At 44.0% G+C, this 20,560-nt stretch overlaps 1 long non-coding RNA gene across 1 annotated transcript; it reads right to left on the minus strand.

Moving 5' to 3' along the window:
- Nucleotides 1-4,269: 4,269 nt before the first annotated feature.
- Nucleotides 4,270-8,397, minus strand: LOC148149560 (uncharacterized). The gene is made up of 2 exons (XR_015757517.1): nt 8,359-8,397; nt 4,270-4,570 (listed from the first exon to the last, which is right to left on the minus strand). It is a non-coding gene; the product is annotated as an uncharacterized LOC148149560 (long non-coding RNA).
- Between the last annotated feature and the right edge of the window lie 12,163 nt (nt 8,398-20,560).

Below are 20,560 nucleotides of genomic sequence, written 5' to 3' on the forward strand. Positions count from 1 at the left end.
AAACTCTCAGCTAAATTTTACCAGAAGTGCACTGCTCTCCCTATCTTCCCTCTTACCAGGGGGCAAAAGTGCTCACTGCTGCCAAGACCTCCCAGGATTCCCAGAGCTGGCACCATCATTAGAATGCCATTTTGCATCAGATCAAGCACTGTCTGCTCGGGCTTGTCCTGTCTATGGTTCTTGTGCATGAAGAATTGCCCCAGAGATGTCGGACAGAGGCAAAGTTGCCACCCTGATTTGCTGGAAGCCCTGGTGGACACCAGAATGGATTAGAGAAGGGTTGTTAGCTTTTCTCAACACTGGTAGAGAAGACCATGCCAGCCTGGTATCAATTTTCCACCCAGGTCAATGCAATGTCACCGGTCTGGAGAAATGCCCAGCAATGCTGCAAGAAGGTCAATCAACTTCTCTAACCTGCAAGTGCCATCATTTTCCCTCAGCCACTTCATACTCAATCTATTTCTACTGAATACCCCCCTCCGACCAAGGCTTATGGGTCTATCCCTATCACCATTGCATAAAATGTCTACCCTCACTCCGCATTGGCTATTCACCCACTACCTTTTCCCCATCTGTACCAGATGTAAGAACTATGCCAGCCACCATCATATCACTCAATCCCTCCCTTTGCTGATAACACTAGGTCCTGGCAACCAAGTGACAGCCATTCAGTGAGACTCTCCCATTACTGTCACTGTGAATGTATTCTGAACAATCCAAATTCCTATCCATATTTCACAACTTGTTCTCTCTTTTCTCTTAGTGGAATCTGCACAGTGTCTGCCATCATAGAGTCATAGTCATCACGTGATACAGAAACAGGCCCTTTGAACCAACACATCCATGCTGACCAGGTTTCCTGAACTGAACTAGTACCATTTGCCTGTGCTTGGGCCATATCTCTCTAAACGTTTCCTATCCATGTACCTGTCCAAGTGTCTTATAAACGCTGTCATTGTACCAGTCTCCATCACTTCCTCCGGCAACTCTTTCCATACATGCACCACCCTCTGCGTGAAAAAGTTGCCCCTTAGGTCCCTTTTAAATCTTGCCTCTCTCACCTTAAACCTATGCCTTCTAGTTTCAGAGTCCCCTACCCCGGGGAAAAGACCTTGGCAATTCACCTTATCAATGCCCCTCGTGATTTGATAAACTTCTAAAAGGTCATCCCTCAGCTTCCTACACTCCAGGGAAAAAGTCCCAGCCTACCTAGCCTGTCCCTATAATATAAACCTTCCAGTCTCAGTAACATCCTTGTTCGTCTTTTTTCCACTCTTTCCAGTTTAATAACATTCTTCCTTTTGCAGAGAAATCAGAATTATACTTAGTACTGTGAATGCGGCCTCACCAATGTCTTGTACATCTGTAACATGGTTTCCCAAGTCCTATACTCAGTGTTCTGACCGATGAAGGCAAGTTTGCTAAACGCTTTCCTCCCCACGCTGTCTACCTGTGACTCCACTTTCAAGGAACTGGGTTCAGCTTGTCAAATTTTGGCCCCTCACTCATGGCTCTGATGATACAAATATCTCTGCCAGGGGTCCCGTAATTTCTTCCCTCACTCCCCACAATATCATGGGATACACATAATCATGTACTGGGGATTTATCTACCCTCATGCTTTTCAAGACCTCCAGCCCCTCCTCTTCTGCAATGTGGAATCTTTTCGAGACATCATTATTTATTTCCCTGAGTTCCATTTTAAGAGACTCAAGGTGTAATTCACATCATCTCAGCGCTCTAACTCTCATTGACCCCCATCTCTAACCCATAGCGTCAGTGCATTCGCCAGTTCCTGGGAGCAGAGACTCCAAGGACCAAGCAGTGTCCTTTGACTGGACAGTATCAACATAAACTCCAGATAGGACCTGCATGGAAAGCTGATGTCAAGAGGCCATTCTGTATCCATTGTTAGCCCCAGTGGAAGGAGGTGCTCCATTGCAGATGCACAGAGTGTCATCACATACAGATTTGACTTCCCCCTCTGCTCAGACTCTACTATCATCACCCTTCTCTCATCAGCTCTGAATGCATTGTAAGACGAGTGACTGTTGCTCGGCTGCATCATGAGGGCATTCATGGCTGGACATTCCGTAGTTCCACATCAGGTGAAGGTAGGTGCTAGTCCTGGATGTGTTCCTCATCTATTCATGTAGCAGCCCTTAGCACAGTAGACACAGGGCCAATCATATCTTCTGTGCTCAGATCCACTGGGGTCAGATCCAATGGATCGAGAGTGAGGTGCTGGAAAAGCACAGCAGGTCAGGCAGTATCCTGTGGGTGGCACGGTGGCACTGTGGTTAGCACTGCTGCCTCACAGCGCCAGAGACCCGGGTTCAATTTCCGTCTCAGGCGACTGACTGTGTGGAGTTTGCACGTTCTCCCCATGTCTGCGTGGGTTTCCTCCGGGTGCTCTGGTTTTCTCCCACAGTCCAAAGATGTGCATGTAAGGTGAATTGGCCATGCTAAATTGCCCGTAGTGTTAGGTAAGGGGTAAATGTAGGGATATGGGTGGGTTGCGCTTCGGCAGGTCGGTGTGGACTTGTTGGGCCAAAGGGCCTGTTTCCACACTGTAATGTAATCTAAAAAATCTAATCTATCCGAGGAACAGGAAAATTGACGTTCCGGGCAAAAGCCTCAGGAATGAGGCTTGGAAACTAGGGGGTGGAGAGATAAATGGGAGGGGTGGGTGGGGCTGGGTGGAAGGCAGCTGAGAGTGCAATAGGTGGATGGAGGTGGGGGTAAAGGTGATAGGTCGGATCTGCACTTGCACAAATGTCATTTACTATATCCGTTGCTCCTGATGCAGTCTCCTCTACACTGGGGAGGCAGGACGCCTGCTCGCAGAGCGCTTTAGAGAATATCTCCAGGATACCCGCACCAACCAATCCCACTGCCCTGTGGCCGAACACTTAAACTCCCCCTCCCACTCCACCAAGGACATGCAGGTTCTGGACCTCCTCCATCGCCACTCCCTCACCCCCCGACTCCTGGCGGAAAAATTCCTTATCTTCCGTCTCGGGATACTTGCATCAATGTGGACTTCATCAGTTTCCTCATTTCCCCTTCCCCCACCTTTCAGCTCAGCACTGCCCTCATGACCTGTCCCATCTGTCCATCTTCCTTCCCACCTATCCACTCCATCCTCCCCTCCGACCTATCATCTTTACCCCCACCTCTATCGACCTATTGCACTCTCAGCTACCTTCCCTCCAGCCCCACCCAATCCTCCCCCTCCCATTTATCTCTCAAAGCCTCATTTCTGATGAATGGCTTTTGCCTGAAATATCAGTTCTCCTGCTCCTCAGGTGCTGCCTGACCTGCTGTGCTTTTCCAGCACCACACTCTCGACTCTGATCTCCAACATCTGCAGGCCTCACTTTCACTCAGTTCCAATGGGCCCATGTTGGCAATATCAGCAACAAAGCAGCTCATCAGTCATGTGATCATTCAGCAGTCACAGCACACAAAATAACATTCAATCAACATCCTCCAAACACTGGGGCATGAGTGAGTCTAACACAGTGGGATACCTCCACTTGGACATTGCACATTATGACACTGATTCAGATGTCTTTTGCTCAAGTCTTTTGGCGCACATGCAAAGAGAGGTTTTATCTCTGGCAGCAATTCTGAGGTCCTGTACCATACCCCCAACTCCTTCATTAACCACAAAATGCAGTGTGGCATGCAGGATAATAGTGTGGGGGTTTTACGGTCTAAGGAGTGAAGTGAACAGCTCCTGCGTCCTGTGCAGGCTATAGGACCTTGGAAGGTGATTGCTAATTTGGCAACTAGAGTGAATATTTCCAAGTCACAAGTCACAAGTCACAAGTACCAACAGCAAGATTGATTCATGATGTCGAATGATGTAGTCAACAGCGTTTATGGCCAAGACTTTTATTTGACACAGTCAGAAAACGTGCTTGGCTCACACACAGCATTTTGTGTCTTTCACCTGTACTGAATGGGTATGTACTTAATGCTATTGTCCTTTGAAGGGTCTTGCATCATACGAAAGAGAAACCTCTCCCTTAAAGAATGAAGCACTTAGTCTACCCATTCTGGGTGTGGTGGTAGCCAATTTCTTCTCCATTGTTTGGATAAGGGTGGAAGGCAACACAGGGCACAAATCTTCATATACTCCTTAACCTAGCTTTGATCTCCATCACATTCCCACACGACCAATTTGTTTAACTTACCACTTTATCACCTGATCACCCCCCGCCCCATGTAGCTCCATGAAGAAATGAACTAAGATAACTGACATTCAAAGAAAAGGTGTTTTATTCATGCTCAGAAATGCTTAGCAATTTTTTTAAAAATCATAGTTTTTAGCAACAATCTAGAAATTCCAACAGTTGAGCTGTAGCCTCCTCAGTCGCTCTATCTCCTGTATTCACCAGGCCTCATGAAGTACTGTCACCGTCTATAGTCAGGGTGTTCATAGAAGATCCAGTAACCGTCCATCACATGGCAGGAGTGGATGTCACAGTAACGGAAACGATCGTAGACAGATGGACAGTCATCCATGAATTCCATCATCTGTCCTCCAAAGTCAGGCCTTGTTCTAAGAACAAACAACAAAAAAATTTTACAGCCCAGGAACAGGCCCTTCAGCCCTCCAAACCTGAGCCAGTCCAACTCCACTATCTAAACCCATTGGCTAATTCCTATGGATCTGTATCCCTCTGCTCCCCACCTACTCATGCATCTGCCCAGACACACCTTAAATTAATCTACCATGCCTGCCTCTACCACTCAGATGACAAGGTGTTCCAGACATCTACCACTCTCTGAGTACCAAGTACTTGCTGCATATATCCCCCTTAAACTTTTCACCTCTCATCTTGAACACATGACCTCTCTTTACTGAATCTCTCACCCTGGGAAAAACCTTATCTCTATCCACCTTGTCTATAACCTTCATGATTGTGTGGACCTCGATCAGGTCCCCCCTCAACCTCCTTTTTTCTAATGAAAACAATCCTTACCTACTCAACCTCTCTTCATAGCTAGCACCTTCCATTCCAGGCAACGTTCTCATAAATCTTCTCTGCACCCTCTCCAAAGCATCCACATCCTTTTGGTAATGTGGTGATCAGAACTGTACACAGTATTCTAAATGCGGCTGAACCAAAGTCTTGTACAATTTTAACATGACCTGCCAGCTCTTATACTCAATACCCCATCTGATGAAGGCAAGCATACCATATGCCTTCCTGACCACTCTATCCACCTGTGTAGCCATCTTCAGGGTACAATGGACTTGAACTCCCAGATCTCCAGTTTGTAGGAGCCTCCTCAGTAGTGGAATATAAGAATGCTATTGGTAATTCATTTTTGTAATTATACATTCAGTAATGTCATTCTGACTGCTTGAACACCATCAATTGTAATCACGCCACTATTAGTCACAATGCTATCAGCAACCTGGTTCCAAAGCCTTCTTTGGAGTTTCCTTGCTCTTTCTACTTAAAGCCTATGTTCTTGACTTGCATCTTGTCCTAATATCTCCTCTGTGCTCCATGTCTAATTCTGCCTTAAAACACTCCTGTAAATCACCCTGACCATTTTATTACCTTATAGGTGTCATATAAATATCAGCTATTGGATGATCTGATTTGAAAATCAGAATCCAGAGGAAGAATTGGATTCAAAGTAACTTTAAAAGATAATTAGACATTGGGATTAGAACAGTTAGATGGTTGTTTTTGACCAACACAGACTTGATCAGCTAAAGGGACTTTTTCTGTGCTGTAGACCTCTATGGCTCTATGACTTTATGTCATGGAGCTGATCTGTAGAGCTTTGGGGCAAAAGCAAGGGTAAGGAGGGAATTTGGATTTGACGTGGGCGGCACGGTGGCACGGTGGTTAGCACTGCTGCCTCACAGCGCCAGAGACCCGGGTTCAATTCCCGCCTCAGGCGACTGACTGTGTGGAGTTTGCACGTTCTCCCCGTGTCTGCGTGGGTTTCCTCCGGGTGCTCCGGTTTCCTCCCACAGTCCAAAGATGTGCAGGGTCAGGTGAATTGGCGAAGCTAAATTGCCCGTAGTGTTCGTTAAGGGGTAAATGTAGGGGTATGGGTAGGTTTCGCTTCGGCGGGTCGGTGTGGACTTGTTGGGCCGCAGGGTCTGTTTACACACTGTAATCTAATCTAATCTAATCTAATCTAATCTAATCTTTCAGAAATCCATTGGAGGCACATTTCATCAAGTCTGAATGGCCTCCTTCTATGCAGCAAGAGTTTACATATCTATAATAATTAAACACTTTGCTGTATGCAGTGATATGTTCTGCATCCTCAATCAGTTATTAACTTGGTGAGTCGATTTGAAGATTTGTCCAAAGAGAGTTTGAATTTAAAATCATGTTACAGCAAGATACCTCCATCTCAAGGACATTTAAATCAGGGCACATCATCAAAGGAAAGATAATATTGGCCTTGAATGAAATATAGTGAAAATTCAGCACTAATGTTGGGGGTAAGAGGATTAAATTCTGAGGGCTGCTATTCCATTTAATATAGAAGTTTAAAGTGCTTTTAGAAAGTATTTCCTCTGGTGGGAGATTCCAGAGTACGAATTGGGCCACACAGATCAGACCAAAAAGAACCTTTCAATAGAATATTCAGCAAAAATCTGAAACTGTGTCACCCAATAAGTTATTGAGTCTCGGTCAATCGAAAATTTCAAAACTGAGCTTGATAGTCTTTTGCTAGGCAAGGTCATGAAAGGCACTGGGACCAACTAGAGAAATAAAGATTTGAAAAATATCAACTATAATTTGCTTAAAAGTCAGATTGAAGTTGAGGAGCAGGATAGCCCCTTCCAGTTTTTTTATGTTCCCATGTTCTCACAAGCACAAACTGTCAAACTATAACTTACCTATGGGTGGGAGCGACATGACTTGACACAGTCATTGAATCCCATCCAGCGCTGGGAGTCAAGATACTCTCCCCTGGTCAGAACATACTGGTATCCCATGTAATTGGGTCTCTCATGCAGCACCCGCCAGTCACTCTCAACACGGATGGAGTTACAGCGGCTGAAGTAAGGGGACAGGTCGGCACAGTCACTGCTGCACTCATAGTGCCGTCCCTGGAAGTCGCACTTGGTGTTGTGGTGCAATGGTAACAAACTCTCTCTCTATGTCGGCAAAACTAAAGAACTGATGATTGATTTTAAAAAAGAGAACACGCCCCCATCTGCATCAAGGTGGCATGGTGGCTCAGTGGTTAGCATTGCTGTCTCATAGCGCCAGGGACCAATGTTCGGTTCCTGCCTCGGGTGGCTGCTTGCGTGGAGTTTGCACATTCTCCCTATGTCTGCGTGGGTTTCTCCAGGTGCTCCAGTTTCCTCCCATAATCCACAGATGTGCTGGTCAGGTGAATTGTCCATGCTAAATTTGCCATAGTGCTACATGCATTAGTCGGGGGTAAATGTGAGTCTGGGTGGGTTACTCTCCGGAGGTTGGTGTTGACTTGTTGGGCCGAATAGCCTGTTTCCACAATGTAGGGAATCTAATCTAATCAAAGGAGCTGAGGATGAGAGGATTGAGCCTGTCAAGTTCCTACGAGTGATGATAACCGACAATACATCCTGGACTTCCCACGTAGATGCAATGGTCAAGAAGGCACAACAACACCTCTTCTTCCTCAGGTGGCTCAGGAAATTTGGCATGTTCATAAGGACCCACACCAACATTTACGGATGCACCATTGAAAGCATACTGTTTGGGTGCATAATAGCCTTGTACAACAATTGCTCTGTCTAGGATTTAAGAAACGGCAGAAGATTGTGCGCACAGCCCATACCATCAGGGAAACCAACCTTCCATCCATGGACTCTATTTATATGTCTTGTTACCGCAGAAAGGCTGCCAACATCATCAAAGACCCATCCCAACTCAGTAATGCTTTCCTACAACCTCTTCTGTCAGGCAGACGATACAGAAACTAGAACACATGCACCAACAGATTCAAGAACAGCTTCTTCCCTGCTGTTATTAGACGGATGAATGAACTCTCTAACTTCAAATAATGCTGATCTCATTAATGTTTATCTTGCCTAGCGCATATCTTGTGCAGTGTAACCTTACACTGTTCAAGAATTTTTACACCTTATCATCTGTATGCTCTTGCTTATTATGATCTGCCTGTTCTGCTCGCAAACAAAACGTCTCACTGTACTTAAGTACACATGGCAATAAATCAAAACAAATCAAATCAAATCATAGTGCCAACCCTGGAAGTTCCTGTCAAACATGACCTAAAAAAAACAGAAGTTTAAAAATCAATTTCTTAAAATAAGACATAATTAGCAAATTATTTTAATATAACGAAATGTGAGTTTACCTTATCATTCCCATTTTTGAACTGACAGCTTAATACATTACTTCACACAGATTGGTATTAACTGAACACATTTGCTTTGGCAATGCTTCGTCATTGTAATATTTCAGGACTGAAATCAGCAAAAATGAACAAAACATGTGTCGTGTTCACGGTAGAAAACACCTGAAACATATCATGTCCCAACCATTCTTTCCCTTTTTGCTTGTGTTGCATGAACAGGAAAGGGAAAATGGGTGCTTTACTTTTCCTGCATCAGACTCCACTTTACTGTTGAAAAGAAATATTTCAGTAAAGTCACTAAATTCTATTTGCGACATTGCATTGCATCTCCAAAAACACTCAAATGTGGAACAAAGAAAATCGACTGCAAGTTATGTTGCTTTCGCTGTTCCAATCATTGAGCTTGACACTTAGCTGCAAAACCAAGGGTGACTACAGTGGCTCAGTGGTTAGCACCACTGCCTCAATGTATCAGAGGCCTGGGGTCGATTCCAGACTCTGGTAGAGTTTGCATGCTCTGTCTCAGTGGATTTCTGCTGGGTGCTTTGATTTCTTCCCACAGTCCAAAGATGTGCAGGTTAGGTGGTTTGGCTATGCTAAATTGCCCCATAGTCTTGAGAGTATACAGGCTTGGCGGGTTAGCCATTGGAAATGTAGAGATAAGGTGGAGCTGGACCTTGATGGGATTCTCTTTCGAGGGTCAGTGCAGACTTGATGGACTGATTGGCCTCTTTGCACACTGTGGGATTCTATGAAAATCTACCAATATGATATTGAACAATGTAACAAAGTATGAAGTTCGAAATTGTAGGCAGGTTCACACATCATTCATAGCTTGGTAAATTATTTTAAAAAAAGACTGGCCGCCAAAAGAATATGTATATCATTGCAGTGGAAGCTCCAGCAGTAGTGTTGAATCGGATTTTAATTAGCAGGGATCTTTAAGAGCAAAGGAAATCAACAATACTCGAAAAAATCAGTTTGAACTGACAATAATCAGCTTTTATTGATAATACTGCAGTAGTTTTGGCTAAAACTTGAGAGAGGAACTAATACAAGTTGTTCTCAATTTCTCTTCCAAGTTTCACGCCTTTACAAAGGAAAAAGTAACATTTATATACTTCAAAATATGCTGAGAAGTGACAAATTATCATGAAATGCCTATTATCCATAACACTGAACTTTGGCCTTCTTGGTTTTCTGAAACATTATTCATTTGCGTCATTCCATAACTTTCTTTCTGTGTATGGGTATTTTGTTTAGACTAAAATCTGCAGTTCAAAATATACAAGGAGTCGTTAAGAAGATTACTGAACTATTACCAAAATTGCAGAATTTGTTTACATTCAGCCTGTCATGAATGCTGTTTCTGACCTTTTGCCACAGTCCTTTTAACTTATTGATCTGTAACCCTGGAGTATGGCCAATTTTTCCTATCATGCAATGTTAAATGTTCCCCACAAGACCACAGTAGGTGGTGACAGTGAGGGAGCACACTTAAGCAGGGGCACTCAAACCGTTGTGCTGAGATCTCCATCAGTAGGTGGCAAGGTTGAGGAAGGATAGCTGCAGCAGTCAAATGGACTCTGTCTGGGAAAATGTCTGTCTTTGAATGAAAGAGGCCTCATGGGAAAAGAGCAGACAAACAAATGGCTCTTCAATCCCAAAGTAAGCCATAGATTTTATTCTGTATAAATACTTCCCTGTTAACCTTAACTTCCCTTCAAATTTATAATTATTTGATGCCAATGGAATAATGAATTCCTGTTCATGACCTTTGGGCCACCTGTGTGTTCAAATCTTATGTTATATCATCAGGATTGATCAGCTTAGATTTCAATGATATTTATTTTGCTTAACTAAACAACCAAGTTTCTAGTTACATTTAATCTATGCTTCCTTGAGTTAATGAGTTAATGACACTCCTACACATGCAATTACCAAGTCTTTTTTTTGCTTTATCTAACTGCTCTAAAATGAGAAATTTGAAAGCTGAGGATTTATAAGGAAAGCAACATGTTTGAGAACAGTTGTACTATCTGCAAGGCATAGGTCAGGAATGTGATGGAATACTATTCATTTGTTCGGATGAATGCAGTCCCAACAATACTCAGGAAACTCCACAACATTCAGGACAAAACAACTTGCTTGACTGGTACCTCAACTCTCACCTCCAACATTCACTCCCTCTTCACTGACATACAGTGACAGTCATGTGTACCATCCACATGATGAATTACAACAGCTCACCAAGGCTCCCCTCAACAGCACTTTTTGAAACTGGGCGCTGTAGGAAACCCACTTGAGCTCTCCCTCATTAATCTATCTGCCATGATGTATCTATCCATGATAGTACTCTCCGGAATGTCCACTGTGCAATCCCTGTGGACGCTGAGTCACATCTTGAGAGTAAGGAATTGGCAAGCTGAGGATTATTGCAGAGAAGTGGAGGTCAGCAGCAGACCGGAAAAGGACTCAGGCCAAACAAGAACAGGATTTTGTTTGTAGTCTGTACATAAGTAGGATAAAAGATAGGAGCAAAACAAGACTTCATACTCTATTTAGTTAAGTTGTTTTAGAACTCACACCCCTGATTTGCACATGCTGTATGATATAAAAAATCCTAAACCCTCCAAAGGTCTGCGTGACCGTGTGTGCAGGAGCTGCCTCCAGCTGGAGCAACTCAAATTCCCGTGTTGGGGCAGCTGGGAGCACTAAGATGCATTCATGAGTTTGAGGGGCTCATGGATAATTCCTTTTCAGGATGTGATCACCCTGCAACCTAAGCAAGTGCAGGCAAAGAGAGAATGGGTGACTACCAGACTGAAGAAAGGGGCCAGGCAGGTGGTGAGGGGATCTCTTGAGCCTTTTGCACCTGGAAACCCTTTTCCAGCCATGAAAATCAGCGAGAGTGACAGTCCCTCTGTGGAGGCCAACCAGACTAAGGCCGTTATTCTGTGGGTGGTTCAGATAAGGTGCAGAAGGGATAAGGTGGTAAGGGATTTGTTAGGGCGGGGAAGAGACAGATGCTTCTGCAGCAGTAGATATGACTCCATAATGATATGTTCTTTCCAAAGTCTGGAATACATTTCATTTAAAAGTACAGATTCCCACAATATAGGCATGCAAAATATGCTGAATTCCTGTCTTTTGTCACAACATATCTAGATTGAGTTGTGGGCACCACCTTGTAAGAGTTGTGGAGAGCATTGTGGGGGGCAATGGTGTCGTGTGGGTAGTAGTGATTCACAAGATGAAATGGTGGAATGGATGAATAAGAATGGATGAATAATGAATGGATGAATAATAACACATGTGTTGTCTAAAACTTGTATTTAGACTCTTTAAATCAGAGATGTACAGCATGGAAACAGACCCTTCAGTCCAACTCGTCCATGCCGACCAGATATCCCAACTGGATATAATCCCACCTGCCAGCACCCAGCCCATATCCCTCCAAACCCTTCCTATTAATATACCCATCCAAATGTCTTTCAAATGTTGCAATTGTATCAGCCTCCTCCACTTCTTCTGGCAGCTCATTCTATACACTCACCACCCTCTGTGAGAAAAAGTTGCCCTTTAGGTCTCTTTTATATCTTTCCCCTCTCACCCTAAACCATTTACATCTGAATTCCCCCACCCCAGGGAAAAGACTTTGTCCATGTCTTTTCACGTCCCTCATGAGCTCAGAAATGGACTGAGGAGACCCAAGAGGGGACACGAAAAAGGCTTGGCAGGAAGGATTTGGGAGAACCCAAAGGCATTTTACTCATATGTGAGGAATAAGAGAATGCTCGGGAGAAGGTAGGGCTGATCAGGGATAGCGTAGGCAACTTGTGCATGGAGACTATGCAGGTACGGGGAGCCCTAAATGAGTCTTTTGCTTCAGTTTTCACGAAGGAAAGGGACCTTGTGAATGAGAACTTTGATGAGCTGGGATATAGGCTTGATCAGAACAAGAGTGATGATGTTCTCCTGCTCCTTGAATGCTGCCTGACCTGCTGCGCTTGATCAGATCAAGATTGATGATGTTGATGCGCTGGAAATTTTGGCAAACATTAAGATTGATAAGTCTCCAGAGCCAGACCAGATTTATCCTAGGTTGCTCGGGGAAGCGAGAAAGGAGGTTGCTAAGCCATTGGCAAAGATCTTTGCTTCCTCACTCTCCACAGGAGTCATACTGGAGGATTGGAAGGAGGCGAATATTGTTCGTCTTTTCAAGAAGGGTGATATGGAAATGCCTGGCAATTACAGACCAGTCAGTCTTACGTCTGTGGTCAGCAATGTTCTGGAAAGAATTCTGAGGGATCAGATTTATGACTATTTGGAAAAGCATAACATGATTAAAGGCAGTCAGCATGGCTTTGTCAGGGGCAGGTCATGCTTCACAGATCTTATTGAGTTCTTTGAGGAGGTGACAAAACAGGTTGACCAAGGTCAAGCAGTGGATGTGGTGTATGTGGACTTCAGCAAGGCATTTGATAAGGTTCCCTACGGTAGGCTCATTCATAAAGTCAGGAGGTTTGGGATACAGGGAGACTTGGCTGTCTGGATTCAGAATTGGCTGGCTGACAGAAGACAGAGAGTGGTTGTCGATGGAAAGTATTCTGCCTGGAGGTCAGTGTTGAGTGGCGTCCCGCAGGGCTCTGTTCTTGGGCCTCAGCTCTTTGTAGTTTTTATAAATGACTTGGATGAGGAGGTTGATGGGTGGGTTAGTAAATTTGCCGATGACATAAAGGTTGGAGGTGTCATTGATAGTATTGATGGCTGTTGCAGGCTGCAGCGCGACATAGACAGGATGCAGAGCTGGGCTGAGAAATGGCAGATGGGGTTCAACGTGGATAAATGTGAAGTAATGCATTTTGGAAGGTCAAACTTGAATGCTGAATATAAGATTAAAGACAGGATTCTTGGCAGTGTTGAGGAACAGAAGTTCAAGTGCATAGATCCCTCAAAGTTGCCACCCAAGCGGATAGGGTTGTGAAGAAAGCATACGGTGTTTTGGCTTTCATTAACAGGGGGAATCAGCTTAAGAGCTGTGAGGTTTTGCTGCAGCTCTACAAGACCCTGGTGAGACCACACTTGGAATATTGTGTCCAGTTCTTGTTGCCCTACTATAGGAAAGATAAGGAGGCTTTGGAAAGGGTGAAAAGGAGGTTTAGCAGGATGCTGCCTGGACTGTAGGGCTTAGGTAAAAACAATGACTGCAGATGCTGGAAACCAGATTTTGGATTAGTGGGCTTTTGCCCAAAAAGTCGATTTCACTGCTCCTTGGATGCTGCCTGAACTGGACAGGAGGGCTTGTCTTACAAGGCGAGGTTGACCAGATTTGGGCCTTTCTCTCTGGAGAGAAGGAGGAAGGGAAGTGATCTGATCAAGGTATACAAGGTAATGCAAGGCATGGATTGAGTCAATAGCCAGAGACTTTTCCCCAGGGCAGGATTGACTGGCACAAGGGGTCATAGTTTTAAGATATTGTGAGGAAGGTATAGAGGAGATGTCAGGGGTAGGTTCTTTACACAAGGAGTTGTGAATGCATGGAATGTGTTGCCAGGATGGTAAGGGAAGCAGAGTCATTAGGGACATTTAAGTGACTGTTGGCATGCACATGGACAGCAGTGAATTGAGGAATGCATAGTTTAGGTTATTTTATTTAAGATTAAGAATAATCCTCAGCACAAGGGCCTGTTCTGTGCTGTACTTTTCAGTGTTCTATGTTCTATGATTTTATAAACCTCTATAAGGTCACCCCTCAGCCTTTGACGCTCCAGGGAAAACAGTTCCAGCCTTTTCAACCTCTCTCTATAACTCAAATCCTCCACCCCTGACAACATCCTTGTAAATATTTTCTGAACCCTTTCAGGTTTCACAACATCCTTCCAATAGGAAGGAGACCAGTATTGCGTGCAATGTTCCAAAAGTGGCCTAACCAATGTCCTGTACAGCTGCAACATGACCTCCTAACTCCTGTACTCAATACTCTGACTAATAAAGGAAAAATACCAAACGCCTTCTTCATTATTCTAGGAGCCATGAACCTGCACTCCAAGGTCTCTTTGTTCAGCAACACTCCCCAGAACCTGACCATTAAGTGTATAAGACCTGCTAAGATTTCCTTTCCCAAAATGCAGCACCTCGCATTTATCTAAACTCCATCTGCCACTCCTCAGCCCATTGGCCCATCCGATCAAGATCCTGTTGTAATCTGAGGTAACCTTCCTCACTGTCCACTACACCTCCAATTTTAGTGTCATCTGCAAACTTACCAACTATACCTCTTAGGCTCACATCCAAATCATTTTTGTAAATGATGAAAAGTAGTGGACGAGCACCGATCCCTGTGTTTTTCTTGAGTTTTGAAGCTGAAGCATTCATCTTGTTGAGGTTTAATGATTTAACCAGGAAAATATGATGGATTAAATAGTCAGATGGTGTTCAGAACAATGGGATATTCTTAAAGTTAGAGTTAGACTGTTGAGGAATGATGACAAACAGCACTTTGTCACACCAGTACAAATCATAAACCACCTTTTTTTATCTGTATTTTGGCTTGGTTTGTTGAAAATGTTTAAACTCTCAATAATAGATTTGTATTAATCAGGTTATTGTAGAATATAAAAGCAAAATACGATTCTAGAATTAAGATACAGATTGGCCATAACATAATCAATCAGCAGAAAACGCTCAAAGATTATAGATTTGCAAGTTGACTGTGCTTCCTCTCCACTGATGCTGCTAGACCTGCTGAGTTTTTTCAGCAATGTTCTGAAATCAAGATACACTTTAACCATAACATAATGGAACAGGCTGAAAGAGCAGAATTGACTCCTGTCCCTCTGTCCCAAGGTTCATCATGGAATATGGATTGAGAGGATAAAAAGTATTGAAGTGCTGTTGAATGAATGCTGGAGTACTCTTAGGAAGCTGAATGGCCCACAAACGTGTACAACTACGTTATGTCAATATGATGCTGAGGAAGACATTGTTGCTCATTGCCCGTGCTCCCTGTTCTCTGGGATGTGATCACATGGAAACCTGCTGCTGTGTTCCAGAACAGTGCGTGATTGCAGTGTAAATGACCACGAGTTTACCAAACACAGCATCATCAAGGTGTGACTCTTGACCCATGCCATCACAGAGCTTGTCTCACCATCACAAAGTGTACCCTAATGATATCAAACATCACAATGTGTTGGTAAACTGGATACATTTGAGGCAAGCGACTGCACAAACGGTTCAAAGGAAGGAAATGGTGGAGCAGCCGTGAAAGTTAGGAATTGGAGGCCAGTCTATTTAGACCCGAATGTGGTAATTCTAAAGATCTCAATAATTTTACTTTCTGAAGTCCAAAGCTTCATCAACTGATAGAGTCATAGAGAACTATAGCACGGAAACAGACCTTTTCGGTCCAACTCGTCCATGCCGACCAGACATCCTAAATTAACTTAGTCCCATTTGCCAGTATTTAGCCCATTTCTCTCTAAACCCTTCCTTTTCATGTACCCAAATGCTGTAATTGTACCCAGCCTCCACCACTTCCTCTGGCTTCTCATTCCATACACACACCACCTTTTGTATGAAAAAGTTGCCCTGTAAGTCCCTTTTAAATCCTTTCCCCGTTATCCTAAACCTATGCCCTCTTGTTCTGCGTTCTCCCGCCCCAGGGAAAAGACATTGTCTATTTACCCTGTCCACATCTCTCCTGATTTTAGAAACATCTATAAGGTCACCCCTCAGACTCCAACACTCCAGGGAAAACAGCCTCAAAATGAAAAGATGCTGGTAATGAAGTGCTTATCTAATTTGAAATATGGTTTTCTTGTTACAATTTAGAAGGCGCTGTTGTATTTGTGGTCACAAGTAAACCTTCCCTGTTGTTACTCACAGATAGTCAGGTGCCAGGAACTAGGATCAGATGGATCTCTGATGGTTTATCAGTTTCACTCTTAACTTCAGTCTTCAGAGTCCCTGACTGAGTATCTCACTGCCAGTTTATAAGGTTGGTTCATGTGCTGCTCTATGTTGCTAAATGTAGATACTTAGCATCACACCACATCTAACAGATATTAAGAAATTTGAGGAGGTTGCTAACATGCTGGAAGGGGAGTCTCTATAGAAGTTTCCTATTTAGAGATTATGAGACTGTTGAGATAAAGAAGACTTTCCCTGAATTCTGTGCATACAGCTGCTTAACATTATTACTGGATAGTCATAGAATCCCTACAGTGTGGAAACAGGCCATTCTGCCCTACAAGTCCACAATGACCTTACAAAGAATAACCTATACAGACCCATTTCCTTACTACTCTACATTTACCCCTAAATGATGCATCTAACCTACACATCCATGAACACTATGGGCAATTTAGCATGGCCAATTCACCTAACATGCACATCTTTGGATTGTGGGAGGAAACCAGAGCACTTGGAGGAAGTTCATGCTGACATCGCAAGAATGTGCAAACTCCACACGGACAGTCACCCAAGGCTGGAATCAAACCCGGATCCCTGGCACTGTGAGACAGCTGTGCTAATCACTGAGCCACCATGCCACCCCATGAGAGTGTGGAGACACAGAAGAGTTTCCCTGAATTTTGTGCATACAGCTGCTTAACATCATTGGTAGATCTCCTTGGTATTGCAGGCATCAGTCTGAAGGGATGGGCAGGAGTTACCAGCCTTCACTGGCCCTCCCAATTTCACTCTCCATCCCTGGTTCTGTTGTGTAAACTGAATGTACATAGTGGAGCTTATTGGACTGGTTTATCAAGCAAGCCTGGTCTCCCAGGCTACAACATGCTGAAAAGTGGCAATCTCAACAAAACTACAGCACATGGGCTTCAACTCTATGCAAGACTTACACTAATCAACAACCCCGCCCCACAAAGCCCCATCCTTATTTAATACCATCACGCAGTAACTGGGAAGAGTATGCAGATAATAAAATCTCACAGTTCCACAAACCATCCATAAAGTATACATATGTACAAAATCATAATGAGACCACTAAAATGACAATTTCCCTGACTGACTGCTATTCTGGACAAAAGGAAATTACACCAGGCTTTGTCCATAATAATTAACTTTTTAACAAAGACTAAGAAACTCATTGTTGTTCATTGCCCACTCTCCCTGTTCCCTGGGATGTGATGATATGGAAACCTTTTATTGCATTCTAGCATTTAATTCCTAAAGAGAAAAGGAAGGCCAGGAGCTCACCAAACACAACTTCATTGAAGGCCTTTTGAACGGAGTGGTCAAACAGTAATATCCCAGAGCTAGCTGCACCCTCACAAAACATACACCAACGAAATATCACAATACATTAGTAAATCAGGTAAACTTTGGGACAGGATGCTGCACAAGTAGAGTAAGTAGGAATGAAGATCAGTACCTGTTACTAACAGGTATCTATCTGGGAAAGAATGTGATTGGCTTGAAGAACTGAACAGGTGTGGAAGATCAACCGATCAATTGGATGGAAAGTTGTGGATCTTAAGAGTTTGTTGGAACATTTTATTTAGAATTGTAATTTGTGAAGAGCAATAGAAAGCTTTTATGATGGAACAACATCTTCCATGTCAGTGCTCATAGGCAGTCAGTTGTCTGGACCCTGATCTCTGATAAATTAAACCCACAATAAGGTTCCTCTCCAGAGATCTGTACAACCATCTCACTAAGTTTGGTTCTCATGCATAATCTCAGCAAATGACAGAAAGAAAATATCTGCTACTAATCAACTTTGTACTTCTTTAAAATCCCCAATTATGCACATGTCGGTCACAATTAAGACAGCTCTAGCATTAACATTATAGAAGGGTTGTGATAGCACTGGTGAGGGTGCAGAGCAGATTTACCAGGATGTTGAGTGGGCGAGAGGGTTTCAGTTATGAAGACAGGTTGTTTTCCTTAGAGCAGAAGAGATCGAGGAAGGACATGATTGAGCTGCATACAATTATGAGGGGTATAGATAAGGCGAACACGAAGAAACTTTTCCTCTTGATGGATGAATCAATAACTAGGAGCATAAAATTTAGGTAAGGGGTAGAAGGTGTAGATACGATATGTGCAAACATTTCTTACATAGAGAGTAGTGAAAGTCTGGAACTTATTGCCTCTAAGATTGCAGCATCCGAAGTGCAGGAAAATCGATGTTTCAGGCAGGAGCACCTCAGATGCTGCCTGACCTGCTGATCATTTGCAGCACCTCTCTAATCTTGACTTTAATCTCCAGCATCTGCAGTCCTCACTTTCGCCTGCCTCTAATATTGGCAGAGGCAGAAGTCCTCATAACACCTCTCAAGTGTTATGTGGTCCGATCAGGCATAGTGGAGGGAATTTGTACCTCGAGCTGGAGGAGGTAGAGGACGTCCTCAATAAATACTTTGCTTCAATATTCACTACTGAGTGGGACTTTGGCATTTGTGAGGACAGCGTGAAACAGACTGATATGCTCAAACATGTTGATGTTAAGAAGCTGGATGTGCTGAAAATTTTGAAATTCATGAGGATAGATAAGTCCCCTGGGCCAGATGGGATATTCCTTAGGTTATGATAGGAAGCATGGGAAGAGATTACTGCACCTTTGGCGATGGTCTTTGCATCTTCACTGTCCACTGGAGTAGTACTAGATGATTGGAAGGTGGCAAATGTTATTCTCTTGTTCAAGAAAGGGAATAGGGATAATCCTGGGTTCACAGACCAGTCAGTCTTACGTCTGTAGTGGGCAGTTTATTGGAGTGGTTTCTGAGAGACAGGATTTATGATTATTTGGAAAAGCATAGTTTGATTAGAGATAGTCAGCATGGCTTTGTGAGGGGCAAGGGCATTCATTCCTGATGAAGGGTGTTTGCCCGAAATGTTGATTTTCCTACTCCTCGGATGCTGCCTGACCTGCTATGCTTTTCCAGCACCACTCTAATCTTGACTCTAATCTCCAACATCTGCAGTACCCACTTCTGCCTTTGGCAGGAGCAGGTCACGCTTCACAAGACTTAATGAATTCTTTGAAGAAGTGACAAAACACATTGATGAAGGGAAGAGCAGTCGAAGTGTTGTACATGGATTTTAGCAAAACATTTGATAAGGTTCCCCATGGTAGGCTCATTCAGAAAGAAAGGAGGCATGGGATACAGGGAAACCTGTCTGTCTGGATATGGAATTGACTGGCCCATGGAAGACAGAGGGTGGTAGTAGATGGAAAATATTCAGCATGGGTGACCAGTGGTGTTCTGCAAGGATCAGTTCCAGGATCTCTGCTCTTTATGATCTTTATAAATGACTTGGATGAGGAAGTGGAAGAGTGGGTTAGTAAGTTTGACGATGACACAAAGATTGGTGTAGTGGTGGATAGTGTGGAGAACTATCATATGTTGCAATGGAACATTGACAGGATGCAGAGTTGGGCTGGCTATAAGAGGCAGATGGAGTTTAACAGGGAAAAGTGTGAAGTGATTCATTTTGGAAAGTCAAATCTGAATGCAGAATACAAGGTTAAAGGCAGGATTCTTGGCAGTGTGGAGGAACAGAGGGATCTTGGGGTCTATGTCCATTGATCCCTCAAAGTTTCTACCCAAGTTGTTAGAGTTGTTAAGAAGTAGGTAAAAAGGTTAAAAACTACTGCACCAATCCCAACCTCACCATCAAGCCAGCAGATAAAGGGGGTGTGCAGTGGTAGTTTGGCACACTGACCTCTACACCGCTGAAGCCAGACGCCAACTTGAGGACACCTCCTCCTACCGCCCCCTCAGCCATGACCCCACCCCCCATCACCAAACTGTCATATCTCAGACCATACAGAATCTCATCACCTCAGGAGATCTCCCACCCATAGCTTCCAACCTCATAGTTCGGGAACCCCGCATTGCCCGATTCTACCTCCTTCCCAAGATCCACAAACCTGACCATCCTGGCCGACCCATTGTTTCAGCATGCTCCTGCCCCACTGAACTCATCTCTACCTACCTCGACACTGTTCTATCGCCCCTAGCCCAGGAACTCCCCACATACGTTCGAGACACCACCCACGCCCTCCACCTCCTCCAAGACTTCCATTTCCCTGGCCCCCAACGCCTCATCTTCACCATTGATATCCAGTCCCTCTACACCTCCATCCGCCATGACCAGGGCCTCCAAGCCCTCTATTTCTTCCTCTCCCGACATCCCCAACAGTACCCTTCCACCGACACACTCATTCGTT

Source organism: Chiloscyllium plagiosum, unplaced genomic scaffold, assembly GCF_037043375.1.
Source record: "Chiloscyllium plagiosum isolate Xiang-an unplaced genomic scaffold, Cpla_swu_hap1 HiC_scaffold_7, whole genome shotgun sequence".
Lineage (NCBI taxonomy): Eukaryota > Metazoa > Chordata > Chondrichthyes > Orectolobiformes > Hemiscylliidae > Chiloscyllium > Chiloscyllium plagiosum.